This window comes from Rhinolophus ferrumequinum, chromosome 14 (genome assembly GCF_004115265.2).
Source record: "Rhinolophus ferrumequinum isolate MPI-CBG mRhiFer1 chromosome 14, mRhiFer1_v1.p, whole genome shotgun sequence".
Lineage (NCBI taxonomy): Eukaryota > Metazoa > Chordata > Mammalia > Chiroptera > Rhinolophidae > Rhinolophus > Rhinolophus ferrumequinum.
The window spans coordinates 46,598,747-46,626,434 of record NC_046297.1 but is presented as its reverse complement, the minus strand read 5'-3'; the positions used below and the strand labels follow the sequence as shown (position 1 = coordinate 46,626,434).

The 27,688-nt window shown below is 35.6% G+C and overlaps 1 protein-coding gene and 1 non-coding gene across 3 annotated transcripts in view; both read right to left on the bottom strand.

Moving 5' to 3' along the window:
- The window catches only part of ZFPM2 (zinc finger protein, FOG family member 2), a 445,713-nt gene that overhangs the window by 150,458 nt on the left and 267,567 nt on the right, over positions 1-27,688 (bottom strand). The gene's annotated exons all lie outside the window — the stretch shown is intronic.
- TRNAS-ACU (transfer RNA serine (anticodon ACU)) lies at positions 20,871-20,944 on the bottom strand. The gene has a single exon. It is a non-coding gene; the product is annotated as a tRNA-Ser (tRNA).

Sequence of the window (27,688 nt, the reverse complement as noted above, 5' to 3'; positions counted from 1 at the left end):
GTAGCAAAAAGGACATCATTGTTCTTTGAGTTAGATGATCTAGGTTTGAATCCTGATACATGCTACTGGCAGGTTCTGTCATTGTAAAAATCACTTAAACCTGTACGTTCTGAACTTCAGAATGCACATCTACAAAATGGGGATACTAATTTCTATCTCAAAAGTTGTCATATAAAGCAACAAGCACAGTGTTTAGTACATCATAGATGCACGTCAAACTCTTGCTGAATACCTACATGAATAAATAAATTTAAAATGTACAAAGAGCATTTATTGAATCTCTACTATTTCTCAGGCACTGGTAATGTTTGTAGTGATTACCATAGATGTCAAAACAAAAATTATTATCCAATTTAAATGTGCTATTGATCATTTATTTCTCACTTTCCAGGTCTCTTTTAAAGTTAGATATAGTCATATGACTTAATTTGACCAATTTTATCTGTGAACTAGAACAAGAAATGATCCATGTCACTTCCACACAGAAGTGTTAAGAGCCAATGGACCACCATTACGCCTTCTTTTTGCTGAAGTGATCTTGTAAGCCTATAAGGAAGAAGCCCTGGTAACCACAATGGCCATGTAGGAGAAAGAAACTTTTTTATGTAAAAAGCTGTTGTGATATTAGCGTTGCTTGCAACCTCAGCAAAACCTAGTTTATTCTCACTGCTACAAAGGTGTTTACCATTCTTTTCTTTTCTTTTTTTTCTTTTTGTATTGAAATAACCCATGGGCTTTTACAGGTTAAAGTTAGTACTTTATCTGCATCTAGGCAGTCTCTTTCGGTTATAAATCAATTCAAGGTTCATAACAGGAGCCCTGAATTTCAGTTAAGTTGGAACGTTTTAAAAAGAAAAAGAAATACTGTGCACTTTTGAGGCTCCATATTGCGAGTTTAAAAAATCTGCACTCGTGGACACTCTTTGAACCCAGACTTTCATGCTTAGACAGTCTACAACTAGACAAACTTGACAAGGACAAAATGGGTCAAAAGTGTCATTTCTTAGGAATAATTAGAATCATCTAATGTGGATAAAAGAGGTCAAACTAACATCCACTTCTCACTAACCTCTGGAGTTACTGGACCGACAAAGGAGGTAGCCTTCAATAAATGTTTATACTCAAGCCAAAAGGTTAATGGAGATAAAAGTAGACAGCCCAAAGGTAAAGAACAGAGGATAATTCTAACCCAAGAAATTGGTACATAATGCTGTCTTAGGGATTCCAAATTTTGCAGGAAATATTTGTTGAAGGTTTCCGAAATGAGACTTAGGAAGAGCTAGAAGTTTTAGGAAAATCTGACCCATGAGAAGAGCCTCACATCACAGTCTTTTAAAAGAACAAGATGTGTCATTTGATGGAAAAATTGGCCTCCATTGGCTTTAATTTAGGAAATATAACAAAATCTCATTAGAGACCCTCAAGCCAATGCCATGAGATGTAGTTGGAAGTTGATGAAAATGCTCTTGGGATATTGCTTCCAGAACTAAGTAATAGGTGAAAAGGGCTGAGATCTGTTTGACAAAATGCATAGCTATTTTAACAATTCATAGCTGTTTCTGTTCTCTCAGCTGTAAAAACACATTTGATAGTAGGCATTAAAAAATGTTTCCAAATTACTGCAGATATTAGATTCAGATAGTTAGAACCAGAAAAACTGCCAAAGCTTCCCAATTGCATTATTCTCTGCATCTATATGAAAAAATGGTAGTGTATGTGAGTCGACCATGTACTATGACAGGGGAAATTTTATAGAGTAAAAGTTTCAGTTAATGTATCCAAGTAGTTCTCTACACTAGAATAAATTCAAATTCAATCGGACAGTCACAAAAACATCACATCACTCTTCCTTTAACTGTGTGAAGTCTCTGGTGACCGTGAGCTTGAATTCAAAATTCCCTTCACCAACAGCCTATCCTGAGGAGGCATAACAACTTCACATCTTTGACTACCTGGAGCCACAGAAACATGAAGTAATAATTCAAGGCCCTACATAATTGTATCTTCAGTGATACTGGTCATGATATATAATCTCAACAGGACTGATTTGATTGGAACTATAAAACTTTTAGTTTGATGATTTCCATCTAATAAAACCATGCTTTTTAGTAGATAGCCTTTAAAAAGTTATATAGGACACTGCGAATGAGCTTGAGGGTACTGAGGCAATTTTTTTTTTTCCCTTTCAGAAAATAAAGTATTACTTTAAATTACATAAACAGAAACACTCTACTCCATGTGGCTGTAGGGTCAACATTATTTGTGTGATGATATAAAAACAGGTTCTCGGCAATAACACTCAAATATTCTCATGACTAATAAACTCACACATCATTCAGACATGACTAGGTAAATCTGTGCTTCCATTAAAATCATGTGCTTCCATTTTAAAATAGAATAAAATGGCCACTGAACTACATTGGGATGTCTCTTGAGTGAGTTTCAGTCTTCCCTTTGTTATTGTGTCTAAAAACAAGGAGGGAGGAGGGAGGGAAGGGGGGGGGAGAAGGGGAGAGAGAGAGAGAGAGAGAGAGAGAGAGAGAGAGAGAGAGAGAGAGAGAGAGAGAGAGAGAATTATAGATTTAAACAAATCATTTCAAGAACTTCCAATCTTATAGCAAGTATCTGTTCTACAGTTACTGTTTAAAAAGCAACAGAACTCAACTTAAAGATTATCAAATTTGCATTGCTTGAAAAAAATTGATGTGCTAGACACATTTTCAAACTCAATCTCAAATCAATTAAGAATGCTCCAATTAGAAAATACATAAAAAGTCCAAATTGGAAAGACATGAGTAATGCGATATAACAAAAACCATGACACTATACCGTTGGGTACAGAATAGATTTATGAATGGAAATCCCAGGAAGGTTTTATTAGAATAGGGTTTCTCCTGAGCATAGTTCTACAAAATATCTGTTAAGGACAGCACAAGAGTGGAATTCCAGAGAGCTTCTGCTAACAAATGTCCTCAAGTTCACTGTGGTATGTGGGATCTCAAACACGATAAGAGACTTTTTAAAAACAAAATGAGTGTGAAATAAAATGATAGAATTCTTGGCTACTATATTCATACTCCTTATGTCAAAGACAGTTTTATCTCTATGAACCAAAAATTTAAATAATCATTATCTCTGAGGTATATTTGCTTTTAGTTCTCAAAATTGTTGAAACACATTATCTTAACATGTGTCACTGCTTAAATATATACAGGTCATTAAAACAATCTCTTTACTTCCAAATAAAAGAATCATTTTCTGATATTTAAAAAAAATAATATAAGATTATTATTCAAGAGTACTCACACTAAAGATACAGATATTTTATTTTCAAATGGGAAGGACCTCTGAATGAATAATAAACATCTAAATTATCCAGATATTTATTATACTTTCATTTTCAAAAAAAGAATAGACTCGTTTCTCTTTCCCTTTTGCCAACTTCACTCCCACAGTCTCATCTGTTCTCCACATACATTTGGCGCCAAAGAGGAACAACTCCCTCCAAGCTGGCAGCCATTAACTTCAACCTTTTATTTTATACAGCTCTGAAAGTCACAGAGTGTTTAAGGAGTGTTGTTTTGCTCCTGGCAGAATTTCTGGGCTTGCACATAGTGCAATGTGCAAAAGAGTGTCAGTGCTGAAACCTTGGAGAAGGGAAAAGTAAATTGTTCTTGAGTAGCCCTCCTTACATAAGGCTGTCACATAAACCTGTGACAAGGCTCAGGGATCCTAAAAGCCGTGGTCCCAGCTGTGTGACCCGGGGTCAATCACTTAACCTCTTAAGGTCTCATCTTCCTCCCCTGTAAGATGATCTCATATGTCCTTACAGCTTGACAATAATATTAGGGTAAGACTTTCTACTATAGAATTTTCATCAAGCCAAAACTCAAAGCCTGAGTACAGAGAAGATATATATGAAATCTCAGTACACTGGGCTTATGCTTACTTGAAATGTTACTATTTTTATTGGTGAAGCAGTAAATAAAGCCATTCTAAATAACTTTGCTTTGGAGTTTTAACACCAAAGAAAATGGTGTGGTCAGAGAAAGTGGTGTGGTCAAAATACCATTGTTAGTATGAATTATACAGACTGTGTAATAGATGTATGTAAATATTCAACTATCAGTGGCATTAGACGTAAAAACTGTGGTCTCTTTTTGAGATTTACCCCGAAGGCATTCTGTGGAAGAGAGAAAGAGCTCACCCCTGCACAGAGTCGTTGTGATACTGAGATACATCTGTTCCTCATGAATTAATCCACTGCAATACATAATGAATCTTTCAGCCACCTTTGAGGCTGTCTCCTCATTATTACCATTTAGCCAATCTTAATGTCACACCTCCCCCACCAAAAAAGGGCACTCTTGATATTAAAACATAGTAAATTGTAAAACCAAATATAAAGGGTTTTTTCCCTTTCAATTATGTGTTGTTTTCATGATTTGTAATCTGTATTTCCCTCTACAACCATAAATTATTAAGAACTCACCTATATTTTGAACCTAAAATACACCTGATATTCTGATGTTTGAAATTGATGGAAAGAGTCTAGTTAAAAACTGGAAGAATAGGAATGAGGAAGGCATTCCCCTCCAAAGAGGAAAAAAAAAATGGAATTGTTAAACTATATAGTAGTAGGTGTTGCGATAAATATAGTACCCTTAAGAAAGGCAGATTTTTTGAGACAAGTTATTGGAAGTTGGGCGTAAAAAAAAATAAAAGCTTTGGCAAACCAGTTGGCAGAAGTGTGAAGGTGCTCTAGAGTAGTCAAACAAAGCTTATCTAACTGAGACATTTTCATAACAAGAATATCACAAACACTTAAATTAAGTATCGAAAGTAAGACTCTGACATGAGCGTGGCTTTCAATACTACTCTCAAAAATCAACAGATGCAGCAGGACTATCCTAATTTTGTACTTTCAGAGACTGAAAGTCAAGTGTCCAATTCACTGCGGGGGTTGGCCCACCCTTTTGGAGGCAGGCTGCCTTGCTTTCCACGGGGGAAACCAATGAGAAGAGACACCAACCAATGACAGATTCATTTCTACATGTGCTCAATCCAGGACCTTGTTCAGCACATCTGTGGGTCTGAGGCAACTAAAGGAGCATCTATGAAATCAGAACCAAATGAGGTAAACTTATTAATACTAACCCTGGACAAATTTTTCAAACCATATTCTTCACAAAAGGAATAGAAATATGAACAAAAGTATTAAGGTGAATGTTGGAAAGGAGATTTGAATAATGTTAACACGACAAACCAATATATCTATCAAAAGTTAATAGATTTACATTTGGGTGTAAAGACTAGTGCTTAAATTCTACATTGAGTTGCATATGAATGATATTAAAGCTTAGAACAAGTTGGTTTACCTTATCCAGATGTGGTTTTTGCCATATAAATAATGTAACCTCATGTATAAAATCATTCTATTTAGTAAGAACTGACCGGCATTATTTTTGGATAGCTCTATACCATTTCTATTTTGAGAGGCTTATTTAGGTTATCCTGCTTAAAAAAAAAAATCTACTTTATACTTTACTAGAAATTAAGTATACTGATTATTCATTCAGTAAACATTCATTAAATATCTACTGCATAGAAAACTCTAAAAATAGAAAGATAAAAGATGAGTTACCTTTCCTGTAGATGCTCACACTGTATTGATTATAAAAATATCTAAATGACACACAAATAGATTTCAATCATTATTTATAATTCAGCTCATTGTATTTTACATATACATCCGACACATTTGAAAGCACAATGCGTATTGGATGGTCCATGACCAAACAAAGGCATAGCAATAGATGAGAAGTGATCAGAGGATCCATTTTAAGCGGTCTTCATGATAACTTAGGATTATACTTTAATTTTAAAGTTAAAAACACTGAGGCTTTCTCCAATTGGATTGAAAGTCTATAAAATGTGGCTTACATTTTAATAATTATATCTAAACCTAACCATACAATCTCTTATATACATATTTTGGGAAGTCATGTACTTCTACCAAACATGTTTCCTATACACTCATTTAATTATTCTTACTGCTACATAAAGTATGTCATAAAAATATATGAAAAAAAGAAATATTTTGGGAAATGCAGCCAAGATGAATTATGTATATACTATTTTAAGTGTATACTCATTACCTCACTTAATATGCTTTATGAATATTCAAGAGAAGATTTAAAACCTTGCACTTTGGTGCCAAGCTGATTGCATTTGAATCATATCTTCATCACTTAGTAGCTGTATGACCTCAGTCAAGTTACTTTAACTACTGTGTCTCAGTTTCTTCATTTCTAAAATAAGTATAATAAAAGTATTTATGTCACAGGATTATTTTTAGGATTAAACGAGTTAATGTATATAATGGGCTTAAAGCAGTACCAGATGTGTTATTCTTTCAAGTGTCTGGCTTATGTTTCTAATACTCCTAAAGCAATATGTTTTACATAATTCCCAGTAAAGGCAAAATTTTGGCTGGGTAGAAGAGTGCCACATTTCCCCAATATATGATTTATAACATTTTATTAAACACTGACTATGTGCTAAAATTCTAGGTGCTACATTACTTTTTAAATTAATTTTCACAATTCTATGAGAAAGATATTGTTAGGCCCCTTTTGAGTGGGTAAAAACTGAGACTCTAAAATCTTAAACAACTTGCAGGAATTCACATTGCTAGCAACTGCTCTCACCATGAATTGCCTTCTATTTTCTTCTTAGCAAATCTGTGAGAAACTAAATTCTTTCCATGGTGTTAAAGCAATAAGAATCTTCTTCAGAATTGTGGTATCAATTCTTCATGTCCCTGAAAACTAGCTTAAATGATCTTCCATGAGTCAGTGGTTAGCAGTTTCTGTGTTACATTATGCATGATTCCTTTGTATAAGCTAATTGCATGGTGCCACGTTAATAATATTCAGGGTTTTTTGAGCTGTGAAATTTATAATTTTGTAGTGAATTATTTCTCACATTTGCACAATTTGGGGTCTTGAAAGTCTAGTTGAGATAGCAAATATCCATCAGACATCAAGTAGGTATAAGGGGAAACAGAACTGAGTATAATCTAGTTAATAACATCAAAATGTTGAAAATCAGGCAATACTTTTTAATATTTTTATCTTTATGAGTGTGGGTATATACCTGTAGAAATAATTATAGCTTACAATAGATTAAAAATAGCCTATATATATATATATATATATATGTTTCCAATCATAAGCAGAATTCATAATGAGATCCAAGATGTCTGTAGGATAAAATTCACTCAATTCAGCACTGATTACACAAGAAAAAATGAAGAACAAATTTTTCCGGTCTTCAGCTGGTCAACAGACACCGTAGAACCTCATCACAGTAGTTCTCAGTCAGGCATCAGTGTACATTCTGGGCTGCAGGTCTCTTATGCCTGACCTGTTAGTTCCACTCTTCAGAACCTTTGGACACACCCACGTAAGGAACCTAAACTGCAATGTATAGTCTTGGCTCAGTGATGGGTTCTCCCCTTCAGAAATATCAGGGTCTGGGTTGAGTTAGCATGTTCCTCAGCTTAAACTGCGTTGTTCACAGGTAGACTGAACCAAAACACAGAGTATTTTCACCTGCCAGCAGAAGTTCAAGGACATACTGGAAAGTCAAAAAGAAGCTTCAGTAAAAAACATTGGGTGAAAATAGAGTAGAGATGGAAAAAAAAAAGGTAGTTCTTTTAACTTAGTAGGTCTGAAATCAAAGAGTTCAGTTGTAATTCAAATATTATTTATGGCATATTCACAATATTTTTCCACAATGTGATGAACACAACAAGGAAAAGCAGCAGAAACCTCAGTTCATACATGATGGACGTAACAGAAAGCCAATTAACACAGTGGCTAAAGGCATCGGCTTTAGAGTCAGACTGATTATGTTTAAATCCAACCTTTGTTACTCATCTATGGTGTAATCTTGGTCAAGTAACTCCTAGCTCTACTTCTCTGTGCATCAGTTTCTTTATCTGTAAAATGGGAATTATAATACTTCATGAGGCTATTGTGAAGATGAAATAAATTAACACTTATAAATCACTTAGAACAATACCTGACATATAGTAAGTGTTCTTTATAATGATGTATATTGATTTGGGAGAATGGTGAAAATTTAAGAAACAGTTAAATACCTGTGAAAAGTCCTGTGTCTATTTAATGTTTCTATCCAGACATCAATAGAATGACCAATATACGTAGTATAAACATGTAAGAGATTTTACCACTTTGAGCAATCTTTTAGCTTTCTACCTACTTAGTAGATTGGCCAGTAGGGAGACAATCTCACCACTACTGGCACAATGAAATGGTTTTAATGGCAACCCAATGTTAGTTGAATAAAATCTTACCTAGCATGATGAAAAGCTGTACTTATTGGTTATAAAATAATTTATTCTGTCTACATTACTCCAAATTTTCTACCTACAGTTTTTACTAGTACCCAGAAGATCTAAACGTTTGTCTGTAGGGTATCTGGGAAGTAGTTTGAAAAGGTTCTGGACATTGAATTCCTCACTATGCCATTCCACTACCTTGGGTTCTAAATTGGGAATTACTGAGCTAGTCCAAAAATTTTAGAATATGCAAAATTTTCTTATACCATACGCTAGAATAAAGCCTTAAATTTAAATACCATAACCTTTACTACTTATTTAAACTTTTAAACATGTCTCATTTGTCAATTACAATCAAACCAAACCAAGCACAAAGCAAAATCTCCCACCATTACAAAGACTATGCCATTTTCTTTAGTAGTTCCTGTTTCATGCTAGTTTGCTAGTTGTATACATATTTTAAAATGACCTGAGCATTTGCTAAACTTAGGTTTGGTTCAAACTTTGTCATGAAATGGTTGGATCACCTTGCTCAAAATACTTTCCTGGCCAGTTTCTTCATTTATAACGGAAAAGACCAGGACTCCAGGACTTGTAGGGTTATCTTCTGGATCTAGGACTTCAGGTACTCTAAACAGAAGAAACTCTTGAAGCAGACTTGTCTCTTGTTACTCAGCCTTTTCAAATCTATGTCCTCCTTTCTTGATGTTAAAAACAAATTCACGGTGTCCTTTAATGTTTAGAAATTTAAATAAGCTATAAATATATTAAAGAAATGGCACAATGGTACCTCATCTTCTAGGAGCAAAGATAGAGTCCCTTCAATAAATACACATACTTCGACATGTGATTTTTGATGCGGCTCCTCTTCCATTCCATTTGAGAATCACATAGCAATGCCCTGAATTCACACTAAAGTGGATTTTCCCTAATTCAACTCTATAGGGAAAGGAAAAGCTAAACTACAAACTCAAGCGGCGTTTGCCCTGCCCCCTGCCTTATGCAGAACAACAAGCCTTAATGTACTGTTCTGCTTTCCATATCTTTTGAAACCGTTCACTCATAGATAAAGCAATAGCTTGAGCATATACCTGGGGTGCCAAAAATCTGTACACACGTGACTTGTATTCATCTTTTGTTATCGGTATATAGTAAGCATTACAATTTTAATACCGTTTTTTCCTTTCTTAAAATCTTCATACATTTTTTTTGGCACCCTCTGTATTCCCATGTTGTGCTGTTAAAGACTAATTCAAGTTCTAGTTTCTAATAATCAAGACTCTCAGGCTTCTTTCTTTTTTTTTTTTGTTTTTGTTACTAAATGAGATTTGTTACTATGCTTCACAGTGTTGCACAAAGTATCCTTCCAACCCTAGTCACTCAATGAATACTTTGCAATTGTTGTTGATAAGGGCACAACATACACAGATACACAGAACAACTTCCTTATTTGGCCAAAATCACACAACATATGGAAGAAAGTTTGGTAGTTTCATACTACATCAGTTTAAACTACACTGAAGTAAACTCAATGATAAAGCAAATTGATAGTAAAATCTCAAGCATCAGAAATGACAGCATGTCTTCATTTATTACATATTAATATAATTCTAAATGTGGATTATAAAAAAAATGATAATTTAGAAAAATCACCCTCATTTAATTACTATGACTAGACTAAACATATGCAACAAAACCAAATTATCTTGCAGTTTTCTTGTCTTCAAAGCAAAGATTTGGGGGGAAGCAGAAAGGGCAGAGAGTGAAACTAGTGACAAAAATGAAGGGTCCAGCCGTAGGACTGGTGTAGATAGAGTCCACGTTCCAATAAGACTCAACAAACAGCTCTGATCGAATCTAAGTGATGGGAAACAGCCTGTAGCTCGAGATTAGCTGCTTCACACCATTTCTGAGTTAAGCCAACACAAGTAACATCATGAATGCATAATTATCATTATGCATTAGACTATGCATAATGATCGTAAAAGTGGTAAACAAAGAAAAGGCATGAGAATCTCTCAGCTACTTTAGGTATTACTGTTACAGAAGACAAAAATACGACTAAAATTTTAAGAAGGGGGTGACACTGAAACTTTCTTCTAAGAAATTTGCAAACTTAAGGAAATAACTAATGAACCAGCATTGCTTTAAAAGTCCCTTTTAGGAAATTCCACATGAACAAGTTAAATCAAAGAAATGTAATAGAGTATTTCAAAACATATGAAGCAAATACTCAGGAATGCTCATATTTAAAGCACCCAGGCTTAGAGACAGAAATAGTAAGGTAACATCCCAGACCTCTAATATTGGCTAATAAAATAATGCATGTCACAGGAATTGTTTGGAAAAATATAATAATCTGTGATTAGCTAATAAAAAAAAACAGGTGAAAGAACTAAAAGATGTTGAACATAATTACCAGCAAATGGAGAATTTTGTTTTTTGGCCAACTACTAGATTCCAAAAATCTAACCAAAAGAAGGCGTAACCTCAATGCGTCCCGTTGTGATGTAAAATCATTTCCTTTCAGCCTTCCAAAATGAAGATGGAACTCTAGTTGAGTTGAAGGGTGATATCCCTTCAAACTTGAAAGGCAATTACATCATGTATTATTTTTCGGGCAGAATGATTTGATATTCTGAAACCCTAATTTTTTCTCACGGTACTATTTTTACTGCTCTGCTCTGGAATTTGGCCAAGATGTCAGCATTCCTCTTCACAGAGCCTTAAACCGAATAACCACATCTCAACAAGGGTGTTGGTAAACCTGAAAGCCGTTGTGTTCTACAGGGACCCGGTCCATACACAGGGTCAGAGGCCAAGGATGGTCTGGAGGATGCTTATGCTTCAGTGAGACCAAAAAACGATGTCAAATCCTACCTGGAAACTCCTTTCATCTTTTAGGTTTTTTCCTGGCCCTCCCTTCCCACGAAAATTCAGAGAAACCATCCAACATGCTTTTCCAAAATTGTTTTTTCATTTAGTTTTCTTAGCATCATGCTTATTATTTTCTTCACCTAATGTTTTTATATCCTTAAAATTCATCAGCTTTTGATCCACAATATTTTGACACTCCAATAATAATTCCAATAATAATCATTCATAGTGTCTGTAATCATCTTCTCCAGGGTTCTTTTCTGTTTCCCTAGTCCTTCCCCTCTCTCTCCTTCCTTACCTACTCCCCCTGTCTCTCCTTGTCTATTATGGTTTACTTCACTCAAAAACAAACACACAAAACGTGTAGCATGGCTACATCATTACTGAAGTTGGCCATCATTTCCCTGTGTCGACAAGTGCACAACCAGTTGAAAATCTCAAATCACGCAATCACCTGCTTGGTTTGCATGTTGTTAGCACATACATAGTTTTGTCTTCTGAAATCAATTTAACTCTATTTCAGGGGAACCAACCAAACAACAGATGTACACACTGATGCTCTACTATGGACGATGGAATCCTGAATGTAGTGAAGATCACAAAAGAGCAGCTCTTTTGAAAATATCTGCAAGATTTTAAAGTTTGTATTGTGGAGACAGAAAGGTTCAAGAATCAAGTGTGGGGGGAGGGAGGCTGGTGGGTGTAAAATTCCCAAGGCAATCAATGGCTTGGCTAGAGAATTAAGGAAAGAGAAATAATTACAAAAACAACTTGGCTACTGAAGGAGTGTTAAGATGGCAAAGAAGGGCAATTCTGACAAATGAGGGGGTGAGAATTCAAGCTTTATCTATGAATGTACAAGGTTTGGAAATGATCCTTTTTAACTTTCTATCATTTCCCCAGGAAAATTAGTATTATCTACTACCTATTTCAGATTTTTAGAATATCTGCTTTTCTGACTATATTCTGGTTCACATGCTAAAATGTTACAGACACACAATTTAAATATGTAGTGACCCTGGAGAGAGAGATCACAGGAGGCAGGAAAGTTCACAGACTTTCTAATAAAGAGCCAAGTCTAGATATATTATTAGACATTTGAAACATTCTTCCATATTTCAACCAAATATGTTTATAGCTGGTTTTCTGTCAACGATTTTTATTTTTCAGTATTGGCTGAAATGACCATATGATGTTGGAAATGTTAGGTGACTGTGCTGAAGACATTTTTTAATCAAATCAGGAAAAAATTTAGTGTGACATGATTAAATAGAGGGAGACCTAGTTATGAATGGACTCTAAAAGTTCATTTGAAAATGCACTATTTGGAACTCAAAATACATTTTTCCCCTTCACCAGTGTTTCTCAAACCAGAGGTTGCCTTACTCTTGGGTCTTCAATAATTTTGGACATTCTTTACAATTTGATGTTTTCATTTTGATCCTAACACAACAGACATGAAAACAAATATACCATTACTTTGTATAGTGGCAAACTATGCCTTTTGTAGTAAAAATTTACATTTAAAATACAGTAAATAGAGGAATTTAATTTCTTTAACTTGTGTTTTTCAAATGGCAGTTCATAAACCTCTGGAAAACCTTGAGCTTATTGAACCGTTTTTTTCTTCAAAAAAAATAATCTATATCTTACTCAAAGTGAGCAAAGAACTGGCATGGACCCAATATTGCAAATGGTAAATTTTCAAGGTTAGATTACAAGAAGGTTATTTAGCTCTTAATCTTGCTACATATTAGATATAAATTCCTGCATCCAGGAATAATGATCATTTGTTAGAGGAAGGACAGAAAGGGAGGCAGGATATTTTCTTATCTTTCTCTGGCCACAGGAAAATTTTTAATACGATTTGTCTTTTTCTTCTGCTTCTCCCTTCTCTGTTTCTGTCTCCCAGATTCCAAAATTATTCTCCTCTAATCCATGAAGGTTTTTGAGCCACAACAACTCCCTTACAGGTCTTCCTTTGAGGTATAGGTGTTCTATCTCACAAATTATTCCATACTCCAAAATGACCATTATTCTCTCTTTCACCATGAAACAAACAAACACTTTCATTAATTCAGTGGAAAGGCTCTCAGTGGAACAGCAATCTGACTGAATTAACCAATATTAAGGTATGAATGACTGCTATGGCACTGATATCCCTGTAATTATTGAGTTATTCCTGTTTTTCAAAACTTTTTTCCCCTTTCTCCAAACTTGAGCAGACACAGACTTTAAATCTTGTAAGTTTTTGTTCATTTTGTTTTCAAATCTCTCCAGTGGCTAAATATTTGATACTTGCAGAATGGCAAAGGTGAAACGTTGGGCATTTTTAAGTTAAAATAATAAGCAAAAGTAAGTCAGAAGCTGTCTGCAAATAATGTATAAATTCAGTGGCTACCAAAGGCTGACATTCTGACTTTGGAGAGGTTCTGAGTAGGTTCAGTGATGACCAAGTTACTACCATGAAACTGGAATGAACTATACTCCTAAGTGTTGTGTTCTTGTTTCAAATAGTGATTCCAAAAACTGCTGAACTCTGGAACTTTACGCGTATCATGGCCTCGCTACATATCACTTGTCACTAATTGGCAGCAGCTGTTCCAGACAAACCTGGTCTTGGCAAACAGACTGGATGCTATTCTCTGCCCTTAGGAAATCTGTCTCTCCAGGTGAGGTTTGAGGCCACGTGCAGGGCAGGGTGTCAAGTTTGTTTTCCTGCTATGCAGCCAATGGGTAAATTAAGGATCTCAACACTTTAGTGTCACTAGTTTACTCTTTCAGACATTCTGAAAATCAGCACTTTCCAAATGTGATTTTTTTACCCAATTTCCGATTTAAGGGCCACACTAGCACTTAATCTATGAAATAAACAAATGCATTTTGCAGAGTTTAGTGCAATTTGGCATAAAAATGAGGTTGATGTCCAATCTCTCAGAGCATTGCTAGTGAGTTGTTACTTGCTGGATTCAGATTCGCTCTTAGGAATAGGGAAGACAGACTGATTTTCACTAAAAGTTTAAGCTATAGATGCTGACCTTCATTATTTTAACTTTTCAAGGAGCCCAGTCACCACTAGAGTTCCAATATCAGTAATTTCCCAGAACCCGAGTCCACAAGTGACATCATTTTTAATGTTTTGCTCTTCTTTACAATATTATAAAAATGAATCTTATTCTGTTTTTAATCACAAGTCTTATCCGGCAATCAAGGCAGGTATATAATAAGCTAAGCTACTCTGTAAATCTAAACATTCCCTACAAATGGAAAAGATACAGCCTGGGCTCTCTGATTGTTACTAAGGCAACTATCTAAAATGAAAATCTGATTAACCCTTTTGCTGCCTGGAACTACCCGTGTACCACGTTAGCTGACTTCCCTGCACTTATCTCTCCTTTTTTCCCCCTCAAGAAATTCATAATTGCATTGCTCCAGAGTAGTTATGCTCTGGTTATCCTATCTGAGAGGACTGTGATAGGTGGTAGTCCCATCTGGACAGCTGAGTGGGTTGGCTGCTTCATCATGAGGAAACAGACATTAAAACAGAGGGCACACAGTTTCCTGCTTACTTAAGGCATCAGTTTGATGAAATCCTTGACAACATTAAAGGATTCCCATTCAATAAATAGCAGAGTACTACTGTATTTTCTTTTCACTCAGGAAATAATTTGACAGTAAAAGCTGTATGTTTCACAAACATATTTCCCTTAACCATTTTTGAATGACATTAGCAACTGTTAACATTTGGTAGGAAGAATAATATATCAAAGCATTATGCAGAAGTTTAGCCAAGAACAAATATTCATCAGGCACTCTCTATTCTCTTTGTACAGTTAAACAAAAAAGCGAGTTCAACAGCCAACAGGGAAGAGGATAAGAGCACACATTTCCATGTCATTTTGAAAACAGGAAACTGTGCACTAGAAATCCATTAATAGTTAGATTTTGAAAACTAAGTCGTGTAACAAAATCACATTAAAATGTCGGTACCTTTCAAAGTGCAACATTAGCATTCAAGTTTCTTTATAAACTCTCACTGACTTCATACCATAGTCCTTCAAATCTTTCTAGAAGGAAGTCTTGATAGTTTTCACCTCGTCTCTCTACTGGAGGCAAAATGGCCCATTTGTTATTCCCTACATCCACATGGCTGATTTCTCCCTTCATCTTCTGGTTAAGGCCTTCCCTCCATCCTGAACTCCCTGCCTGCTCCTCTCTACCAATTCATACTCATCACTTCCTTCAGATCTTGTTCAGCAGTCATTGCCCTGAGGAAGCATTTCCCAATTAACCTACTTCCCTCCGTTCACCCCCCTGTGTCCCCTCAGAATATAATTGTACTATGCCATTTTTGTATTTGTTGATACATTGCTTATAATTGCTTTTTTTCTTTTTTGCTTTGTGTTCCTGTCACTGCATTTGCTTCTATTTCATTTGTCTACATATTTGTCCATGTGCCTCTACTTTCCTTCTTCAAATAGTCTCTGATTTTTGGCATTTCAACAGCAGCATCAATGTACTCTACACTGGATAGTTGATCAGCAAATACTTTATGACTAATTTAAAATAGTCAATGTTCATAAGTCACTTTAACTCTCTGTAGTTGTAGTTCTTCAGACTGAATTTTGTAGAGTAACAACACCTCTAGCAAATGGCTCTCAAATCTCAAATCTGCCACGTGTAGCCAACCTCCCATAGCTCAGTCTTCCTTTAAGCACATTTTCTCTTGGATATTTGTATTTCTTTTTTCTTACAATCCTGTCAAATTCGACATGTATAAAATAAATTTTAACTTCTGTGAAAACTAAACTTTCCATTCATATTTACCTATTTTTATTAAAGTTACCAATTTAATCAACTTTTATACTTACCTAGTGTTTCTAACCTCTAAACATATTCAACTTTTACATATGATATTTTATTGAAAGAAATAAAAAAATATTTGATACACTAATGAATTGCACTTTGGTTGGGTGTTCAGAGAAAGCATGCAGTGCGCCTTCCTTAGGGGGATAAATAATTGAGGTCAACATGATCAAAAGTGTAAAAGCACACATAACATGCCACAATAACCAATAAACTTTGATTTTAAGGCTATTTAACTACATATTTGAAATATATCAACTACACATAACTAAAAAGAGTTAAAATTACTTTAGAGCTTGAGATCTAATGCAGTAAAGCTAGCTACAAATTCAGATGGATGAAGGAGAGTGAACATGGAGGCTTGCTTAACTGGAGGAGGAGAGAGGACTGTGAGGTGCCAATTACCAGGTAGAAGGCGCTCAGCTTAGTGCATTGATAAGAGAGGCCATCTGGTGCCAAATAGGTGACTTTGGACAAATGCATTTAACTCTTTGAAGCTATAGTTCCAGTCTCTGTGAAAAGAACGAACTACTGGTTCTCAAAGGTCACTTGCTCTTGCAGCATTTTATGAATCTAAACATAACTCACTAATTGGGTGATGCAAGTTATTAACGTATGAGGGTGAAAGTGAGAGGAGTGGCTCTTCTGAGACATCAGGGTCCTTCTCTGTCCCCTTCCTCTTTTCTCAGATCCTTCATTTAGTGAAGATACGATTTACTACGTATTAATGTACTTTCTCACCAAGAGGACTTGCATTTCCTCAAAACTCCAAGTCTTAAGTTTAAAGGGTAAGTTTTAATAATGGAATGTCAAGTATCAACAAATGAAGAGAAAGGGAGAATTATAAGGGAGAAAGGGAGACGACCATTTTACTTCTAGATTGTACTCTTACAGGGTTACCTACTTGCAAGCCAATCCTGTAAATCTATAGAAAAAAAAAATCTATGGGATGCCCGAGGAGAGAGGGTCAAATAGTATGAGAAGATCTGAGGGACCTATGTAGAAATCTTAAAATCAAGAGGAGAACACTTTGGTAGCTCTATTAGAAAGTTAGCTTAGTCTTATGAAAGAAGTGGCTTATTTAATCCAGGGACAGGGCAGCTGAGGATAATTTTGAGGGGGATAAATGTCAGGTAACAATAAGACTTACTTTCTCCTCCTCACCCAAAACAAGCAAATAATCAAACGAATGGTAAAAAGAGCTTTGAACAGCATATCAGAAGCAGCATGTCCTCTAATTAGGTATGTGATCAGCTAAGTTGTTTCTCAAAGCTTCAGTTTTCTTATTTGGAAAATAAGGATTGGCCTTGGTTTCTTCACGGTATCACATTCTGTGATTTGGCAGTATTAAGCCCAAATGGGAATGTCACTAAAAGTTGATGTATAATTTTCCAAAAAGAGACAAAGAATACAGGCTGTTATAGCTTATTATTAACATAATGACAGTACTGGCTAGTGTTTCTTGAGTGCTTACCCTATGCCAGCCTTTGTGCTTTGTACTTCACGTGTACAACCTCTTTTAAATTTCACAGAATATGTATGTCTGTCATATTAACATGTCCAACTCACAAGATCAGTCAAATGGGGCACAAAGAAAGGTAAAGTGTCCCAGAGCCAGAAGCTCATGGTGAAGGAGTCCAGATTTAAGACAAGGCATTTTGACTCCATGCCTGAGCTCTCCATCACCATAGTACACCAACTCAAATTCAAATATGATCTGAAATTCAAGTCACACATATGAAGAAGAACAGATAAAACACATAACCAGGACTAGAAAAAAACGTTTCATGACAATCAATATAATGAAGTAATGCGTCCTCTTTTGGAATGTGGAGAGATAATATTTAGAAGCAGACATGAAAAAGACTAAAGACTTGTTTCATTTCTGTCTTCTCACACACATGCACACATGCACACAAACACAAAATCAACCATTTTGTTTTGTTTTGTTTTTGTCTTTGGTTTACTTATTCAGAATGTAAATAACAAATACATGGGAGGAAAAAGAAGAAACTTTAATGGGAGAAAACAAGTGAAATAGTACTTAGAAAAAATGGTTAGTACTTACACTTAGGGCCAAGTCCCTTACACACAGGTAATTTGAGAAAATGTCAAACTTTGTTGTAGATCCCAACAATCACGGCTTAGAGCAATATGAGATGCAAGAGAACCAAGAGCTGATATGCAAAACAACCTTGAATCTGAAACTGCTGGGTAGCCAGGATAAATGCCTGAAAAATACTTAAGTGAGTTATACTAAATCCATTTATATATTTTTGAAAATGGAAAGCATTAAATAAAGATAAATGTAGTATTGCACTGGACAAGTCTCAACAAATCAATATAATTTTCTCACCCCATTTTCTCCTATACGAATGAGAAACCAATCAGGCTGACATGACAAATCTTTACTCTCATTAGATTGAAAAACTATTTCACATGAAATACTGAAGGAGCCTTAAAAGACACTAAAACATACTTTCTCCAAATCAACACAGAAATTAATTACAAGGGATTTTCAAGGAATAGTTGTTGATGGCTCAACATCAGTGTTTAGGAATCCACAGCTGCCAGTCCTCTGTCTGGGATTATTGATCAATTATATTAATTATGTAGACGAAACAACAGATCAGTTGGTAATTTAATTTATTGGCAACATTAACTTGGAAGAAATCACTATCTTCAGATACAAGTCATATTTACTAAGTACCTAATATTACATAAAGTAAACAAATGTATTATTTTCTTTTGGCAGGAAAAATCTCTTGAAAAGATAACTACATTTCTTTGGTAATGAAATTGAGGTTTAGGAATGTATTGCCTCACCTACGGTCAACAACTGAAAGAATGGTGAAGTCAGGATTGCACTTGAGTCAAACTTTTTGACTATCTCAGCTGCCTTGAGGTAGTATTAGTATCTTCAAAGGCAAAAGAGAGGTTACGGACACTGTTAATGTTTTAAGCAAAATGACTATGCAAACCACAGATGTATGCAGGTGTCATTTCAAAGTAATTTACTCAAAAAATGAGAAAGGGAATGAAAACCAACATTTAGTGAGCTTCCCCAGCACTATACTAAAATCATGTTTAAATGTTATTTCATTCATTCATACACTCAACAAACATTTATTGGTGTGTTCTAGGTGCTATTGAAATAACAGTGAGATATACAATACATCGGTCCTTTTGGAACTCCCTCTCTTGTTAGGGAAAAAAAAGAATAAACACATAAATAGTAAATAAATATAATTGGTAGGGCAAAGATATGAAGAGATAATGGTAGAGCTTTGTTTGTTTTGTTTTAAATATTCTAGAGAAGGCTCTGCTGCAGAGAGGGCATCTGAGCATGTCACTGAATTAAGTCACGGAGTAAACCATGTGAAAATCTAAAGGTAGAATGTTCACGGCAGAGGGAACAGTAAATGCAGAGGCATCAAAGGGGAAATCTGGCATATTCTATAAGAGCAAGGAGGCCTACGTGGCCCCAGTGAAATCAGCAAGGCAGAGAATGAGATGGATGAGGAAACGGCCAGATTGTGAAAGGCTTTGCAGGCCATGGTAAAGGGCTCAGATTTTACTTCAAATGTGGATGGATTCGGGATGGAATGGTTCAATATCAATCTGACTGCCATGTGAAAAACAGTATCCACGGGATAGGAATGAACAGAAGGAAATGAATTAGGAGGCTCCCAGTGGCACCTGGTGAGAGGTGATGGTGGCCTGAACCAGGATGATAACTGTGGGCGTGGTGGGAACTGGTCACATCGTGAAAGTGAAGTTCAACGGGGGGCTGGATATAAAGTCTGTGAAGAAAGGAGAGGAATCAAGGATAACAAGGTGAATAGTGGTGACATTTATCAAGAGGGGAAGACTCAGAGAATAGCAATTCCAGGTTATGTGGCTTGGAGTTCTGATCTCTACACATTTATTATGATACAGAGAAGTATGCTGTTGGGAACAGGAATTTGGAGCTCAGAGGAGATTTTGGGGCTAAAATTTAAATTTGACAGTTGTTAGTTAATGGATGGCAGCTAAAGCCAGGGGGCATGAAATCATCTAAAGAAAAGAGTAGAACCCTAAGATCAAGTGCTGGTATTTACCAATATCTAGAGGTGAAGTTCTTGGCCAGGGAAACTGAGAAAATGCTTCTAGCAAGGTGAGGGGGGAAAAAAAGAGCATCCTGTCATGGGAATCAGGCTCTAAAATTGTTTCAGGCAGAGCAGTGGACTAAGCAAAATGAGACGAGTCCCTTAAGCCTTATAATCAAACAAGGTAAGAATTGGGCTTCCACCACTTTTATTTTACCAAACAGATGAGGAAACTGCAGTTGAGAAGGGTCAATTTACTATATGAATATCACATCACTAACGAGTAATGCAGCTAGGACTCATACTGGCCCCCTCTCATTCCAAAGATCATGATATCCACATTTTAAAAGATATCCACATTTATTAAAGATACTTAAATACAGAGATGAGAGGTATTACAGAACCATACAGAGTGTAAATTTTGGTAAGGGGTGGTTGGTGTCTCTCTTATCTATTAGAGAAAAAAACTGAATAATTAAGAATCATGTTTTTTTTTGGGGGGAAGCATAAATTTCCAAAGATGCTTGCCCTTACCGCAGTTTTACTGTATTGTTAATACAATATCCTTGATATCAAGTTTTTATTCTGTCCTCAGACTAAATCAATTGTTATGTTATAAAGATTTAACTATCACACATTTTTTTTTTTTTGAAGGAGGGTGCAGCTCAAAGTGGCCCATGTGGGGATCGAACCAGCAACGTTGGTGTCAGTAGCACCACGCTCTAACCAACTGAGCTAACCGGCCACCCACTATCATACATCTTCATAACTCAGTGACAAAACATTTGAGCATCCTTAAATGCTGTAAGCAAGATTCTGTATAATTCTTGATCTGGACACCATTGCTGTAAAAGGCTCTATGCCAAGTCTTATTTTATGTGAGGTAACCAAATCTGAAGCACCTTTTGGTATGGAATCCCTTTGCTATTGTCCAACACCATAAAATTTTGGCAGCAAAGAGCTGCCATATGGAGAGAAGATGCATGCTATTCTACTATGCAAAAATCATGAAATGAGTCAGTAATTCTCTGTGTATCACAGTACATTTGTAAGTCTACCAAACAAAGTTTAGTTTGTTACTTAGACTAAAATAAAAGCTTATTGAAAAGAATTTTATGGTTTCTATCTCCTTTTTTATGTTTATTATCTCTTGGTTGAATTTCTCACTGAGTTCATCTATCTCCCCCTGAGTTCCTTGAGAATCCTTATGACAGTCTTTTGAACTCTGTATCTGGTAGATTGCTTGCCTCGGGGGGGAGTCACTTCATAAATTATATAAATGTCTAACTAATATGTTGTACACCTGAAACTAATACAAAATAATATTGAATATCATTAATACACAATCATTAATACACAATGATATTGAATATTGTACTTGAAAAATTAAATGTTTATATATATATAAAGAGGTCAAAAGGACTTTAATAGATGAAAAAAGAAAAAGAAAAAGAAAATAATTTACCAGTAAGTTTTTCAGAATAAATTCCTTAACTGGGGAGGATATCATATAAAATGTGACTTGATTTTAAAAGTGTCTAGTCTGTGAGCTTCAGGCAAACAACAATGAAGACGAGAAAGCTGTGAATGCCCCTAAACGTCTGTGGTTCAAATGTGTCACCAGTCAAATAATTTTTTTTCAAAATTTAGCCAAAAGTATACTACATTAAATATTCAGTGTTAGTGCATATAAATGCCAAGTTTGTGGCCAAAATTGGCAGAAGAAAGTAAAATCTGTCACAGGCAAATAAATACATAATACGTGCATGTATATACATAAGGCATTTAATGTACTAACTCATTTTAAAAATACACAACCGTTATAAAACCATTACCAGACTATAGATTTGATGAATCTTAATTTTGGAATCTTGAAATTTAACCAACAACCAAAGTGTCCTTCGATAGATGACTGGATAAAGAAGATGTGGTGTATATACACAATGGAATACTATTCTGCCATAAGATGAAATAGTGCCATTTGCAACAACATGAATGGATCTTGAGATTATAATGTTAAGTGAAATAAGTCAGAAAAAGTCCAGAACCATATGATTTCACTGATACTATGTGGTATATAAAACTGAAAACAACAGAAGAACAAGACAAATAAATGAAACAAAAACTCATAGACACAGATAATAGTTTACTGGTTACCAGAGGGTGGTGGGGAAAGGGGGTGGTAGATGAGGGAGGGTAAACAGGATCAAATATATGGTGATGGAAACAGAACTGACTCTGGGTGGTGAACACACAATGTGATGTATACATGGTGTATTGCAGAGTTGTACACCTGAAACCTATGTAACTTTGCTAACACTTGTCACCCCAATAAACTTTAATTAAATTTAAAAAAAAAAAAGAAATTCATCTGGGCCAGGTTCAAGTTCGTGCCATCAGCCCTAGAATATGTCAGGTGGGAAATATAAGTAGTAGCAACTAATACTATTAGGCTTTATTTACCCAAAGTTGACTATTTCTAGTAATTGGACAAAGAGACAAACTCACTATTTTATAAGGCAGCACATCCCGTATTTATATTAACCAAAATCTACCTTTCCATATTTGCTTCCACAGAATAAGACCATTTTTCTGCGAAAGAGGCCTTCAGATTCAGAAGGTCTGTATTGTCTCCAACTGTAGTGGACACTTATGAAACTGTCTGCCAGAATCTCTACTTTTCTAGTAATTTCGTCTTCTTTCCCTTTTAGCCTGGTGCACTGATGGTCAGCTTTCCTATGCTATGACAATAATTCCCTTCTCTAGGGTTTTCAATGACAGAACCAAAAGAGTCAAGGGCATATTTCAATGGAGAGTGCAATTATAAGCTATAAAGTTCAGAGGTATCTCCTTATTGAAGAATTTAGAAGTGAGAGGAAAGAGATCGGAACCGACTAGGAGAAATCAGGAGCCATAACAATTGTTGAAAGTGTCCTGATGATTTTTGAATCTTTGGTACTAATAAAGTTGAGGCCCAGTGAATTTCTCCACTTGGTTTCTATAAGACATCCCACGGTTCTTTAAGCTGGTTTAACGTCATTTCCATTGCTTACAGCCAAGGGCCCTTAATACATTTTTGTTCACTTCAACCAATGGTCATATAAAATAGATCGGCCCAGGTCTAAAATCTAGGCACCATAATCAACAGTGTGAGTTTCTACAAAGGACAGAATTCCCTGTACCTTCTGGGTTCCAAATTCTATTTCCTATGTAGAATAAGTATGACGTGGACAAAAGACAGAAAGAATATAAGCCTGCATCCAAACATGGATTTTGCCATTTTCTTTGCTTTCAGAGGTATTTGTTGTAATTTAGAATTCAAGAGTAAAAAAGGGTGAGGGTATAAGAGCATGGGAAGAAGAATAAGGAGTACAGGGCAGAGGGAGTTAAAAAATAAACAGCTTTGTTGCCATTATACCTAAGGTTGGCCATGAATAGGCATGTCCAAATCCAGTTAATTAGGGTACAAGCCCAGGGAACAGGTGATGAATTCTCTGGAGTGCCCTTATAGACTTTCCCAAGTAATAATGGAATAGTAGCTGCCATCTGTGGGCCCTACCATGTGCCAGCTACTGGGCTCAGCGTTTTCATACGTTATCTTGTTAATTCCTTGGCTTAGACATCTTTTGAGTACGTTCAGAGAAATAAAAGAGACTGCTGGCTACTCCCTGGGGCCTTGCAGTATGGAGCATGACTTTAGGTGGTGATTGAGAGAAATGATTCTTCGTTGGCTGCCAAGCATAAGTCCAGGGGAATGACTGAAAGTGAGAGGGAGAAGGAAGATGGCTCACCCATGGAACCCAAGGGAGTTTCTCATTGAACTCTACTGGACTGAGAGGAGAAAATTAAAGCTTGATACTGAACGATGATCTAGTGCTTAGCACAAAATAAAATATAAGAATACGTCTACATTTATTCTCACTTTAAAATCCCCATAGTAGGAATTAAGAGATATTACTTTCTCAGAAAATTCGACAAAACAGTGCAACAATCATTCTAAATCTGAAGAATTCAGTCACTAATAAACATGCCTGAATCTTCTTAGAGTTTCTTCTCTTGAGTTAAGATTATTGCTACAAAAACCGTAGATGTATGTTACAAATAAACCACAATAACATACCATACTCTCATTCTACAAAAATAATTACAAATGAGGTAGAAAGACAAGTTAAGCATTTCAAAAAAATAAAAAATGAGCAATCATTTCCTAAAGCTATTTAGCTTATATCAACTATCAAACATTTTAAGTTAAATAGAAGGAAGAATGAAATAAAAATAAATTAGCAAATTTAAGGGAATAAAAACATTAAAAAATACAACAGGGGAACACTTTGACCAATATTTGTCATTTACCAAGACACACTAATTAGTTTAAAAAAAAAAGAAATCTCTTATTTTTTTCAGTATTAGCTCAGTGTTTCAAATGATCTCCTTGTGTATGTATGCAGTTTTTCTTAACTTTTAAAAAATCTCTCTCCTGGTTTATAAACTTGAAGGAGGCAAAAAAGGAAATCATCTTACAAAAATTTCAGGGTATATTTTATTGCTAAATCCACCATTAACAGACAAACTGGAGTCTCAAAATACTAAACTGATCGTTGTAAATAGCAAGCCTTTGGGTGTACTTTTTATTCTCAAGTACAACTTTGTGTTTTAGGAACATATGTCTTCACACCATAGACTAAAATCAACAGGAATATACTATCTTAAATACTTGAGCAAAACTCAGTAAAAGATACAGTAGGCAAACATTGTGGTCGGCTCAGCAGTGATTACCAACTCATGCTCCAAATTCACTATAAAATGAAAATCAATATTTCCACAAGTTCCTGCAACATAAAAGATAACCTTCATTGATTTTTCTAGACTTAGGCCTCCCTGATAAAATCTAATATAAATTTTCAACCATGAGGATTTGGATCAGAGCAGGGGTGATAAGTCCTGCACATCTCTTAAGAGGTGGAGAATTTTTTTTTTTAAAGTGCACGTTCATACTATTTATAATTTGCCCTGTGCAAGTGAAAGCCTTTTCCACCAGTGCTATCAGGAATCTCTTCTAATTTTTATTACTGTGAGGCTAAAGCCTGTTCCAGATAATTTGGAAATTTCAGGGGAGTTGTGATAGGGCTGATGGTGCAGCCCTGGCTGACTTGAGAAAGGAGCTAACCGGTAATAGCCTCCATGGCTGTGCTGATTAAATGTTGCCATAGATGAAAGGCCTGCCATTGCCGCAATAAATTAACCAATCACACAAATCCCAAGTCAGTGCTAATCCTTCCTTGATACTCTGATCCTCTGATCAGCTCAAGGAGGTAAAGAAACTGGCTTGCGACGCTTGGTGCTCTAACCCCTGGATTTCATGTACACAACGAGCTAATGATATCTTGCTGGCCAGTTCAATAGGATGAACTTCTCACAACCCTTAGGGAACACCTCGGCCTTCTTTAAAAAAAAAAAAAAAAAAAAAAAGGAAAGAGAAGAAAAAGAAAAAGAAAAACTGACAAGCAGATGGGAGGTTTTGTGTTTTACTGGGAAACTGCAGGCAAACTACCCAGCGCTTGTCAGCTAAAATAATCATGAAACCGGGACCAAAGTGGGACATGTTCTGTATCACTTAGGTGTGGATAATGAATCACAAAAGGACAAGGATCAAATAGAAGTGGGACTATGAAAGAAAGCCAACTGGGGAGAATGGCATTTCAAGGGAGCAATGTGGCCTTTTATTTTTTATTTTGTCTTTGGTTCGATGTAGAAGCCGTGCTCCGTGGATATTCTGGATTTTTTTTCAAAGGTGTACATTTTGGATTTCTGCAAATTCTGTTAGAGATGCAATGTTCCATAGCACACCACTGGTGTGATTAGAATCTGATTTAGGAATAGACTCATTTAATCAATTAGCCGAAGGTCTGGCCACATGCAGTGTCTTCCTGTTAATTATGTGAACACTGCCTTTGCAACAGAGTTCCTGAAATTGAGTCTATGCAGGATGCATTAGTGGACTTCATAATTGGGGAAAGTTTTTTTGTATATAGTAATTGGTTGGTAGAAGTAAGAAGGCTCTAGGGTTTTCCTCCAGGGTTTCACACATAAAGAGTTTTTGAAAGGACTTCATTATCTTTCTTGGTCAGTCCCAAGAAATGAAAACCAATTCTTTTATAAAGCAGATATGGAAACAAGGAAGAAGATGTAGAAAAATCAGCATTTTGGAAATAAAACTAGAGTTTGTTTAAAATGAGAAGCTGTCAAGTGAGGGACAGTATTTTGGTGAACATATATTGAATTATATTATTTTTGAAAGGAGGTGAAGGGAGGACTTGATAATTTTCCCAAAAGCTAATTTGAAAAATCTACCTGGTTGGTAAAATTTAATCCCATTGATGCAACTTGATGAAGCAAAGCTAAAAGACGACGATTACAACTTGGCAAGTGGATATTCTCAGTTGAAAATGTGCTCTTTGTGACAGATAAAAAGTCCTTTAAAAAAATAACAGCAATCATTCAGATCAATCGTCTCTCGTGTAAAACTTGCCTGGGTTTTAACTATCTTGTCATTCACCTCCTTTTTTTACTCACATGATGATCGTGTGTGTGGGGAGCACAGCTCTCTCAAGTGACCTTCCCAAAGGCAGTCCTTCCCACTGCTGGACTCCGAGCAAGAGAGTCTGGTTGTGAGGAGCAGATCTCATGGGAATTAATTAGTCAGAACAGGAGAAGAACACAGCTTACTCCCTGCAAGGCATTCTGGGCCAACACTGCAGAATAACACAGCCATTTCTGACCAAAAAGAAGCAAAAAAAAAAAAAAAACACCTTTTTTTTCCCCCCAAGAACAACAGATGTTACAACAATCCAGAGAGGTACTAAAGTAAGTTTTATGCAGCAGAACAACGGGGCTGGAAAGAACTTAAATAATGATCCTCTGTAGAATTTAATCCTTTGGAGTTCTCATTTGATGTCTCACGCCTGCAATATCTATTCAAATTTAATATTTATCCTCATTAATAGTCTTATATAATGTAGTTATAGTGCAGCAGTACTATTAGGAATTTGATTCACTATGATTCCCAAATGAAAGACACTATTCATGGGAAAAATTAAATAAGAGACCATTTAAAATATGCTGTAGTATATAGAGATTTTCTCACTAACTTAGGATAAGGATAACTCAAATATATTATTATGCTATCGTTTTATTATTAAATTAAGATGGGTTGATACCACCATCATTAGAATATATATCTGTGTTGAATAGGATGAAAAACAAGAAAGAAATTAGAAATGGCATAAATTAAAAAAAATTTGCCTCTGTACTCTTCTGTTACTCTTCTTAATAAACGACTGTGCTTTCATCTAGTTTAATGAGGACATACATGGTATGTTTATGATAAAATCACACAGGTGAGAGGCTTTAAGACTGTTTCGTTTTTCTCATTAACACACACACACAAAGCTTTAGATATGACAAGTGTTTAAAATGTATCATGTCCATA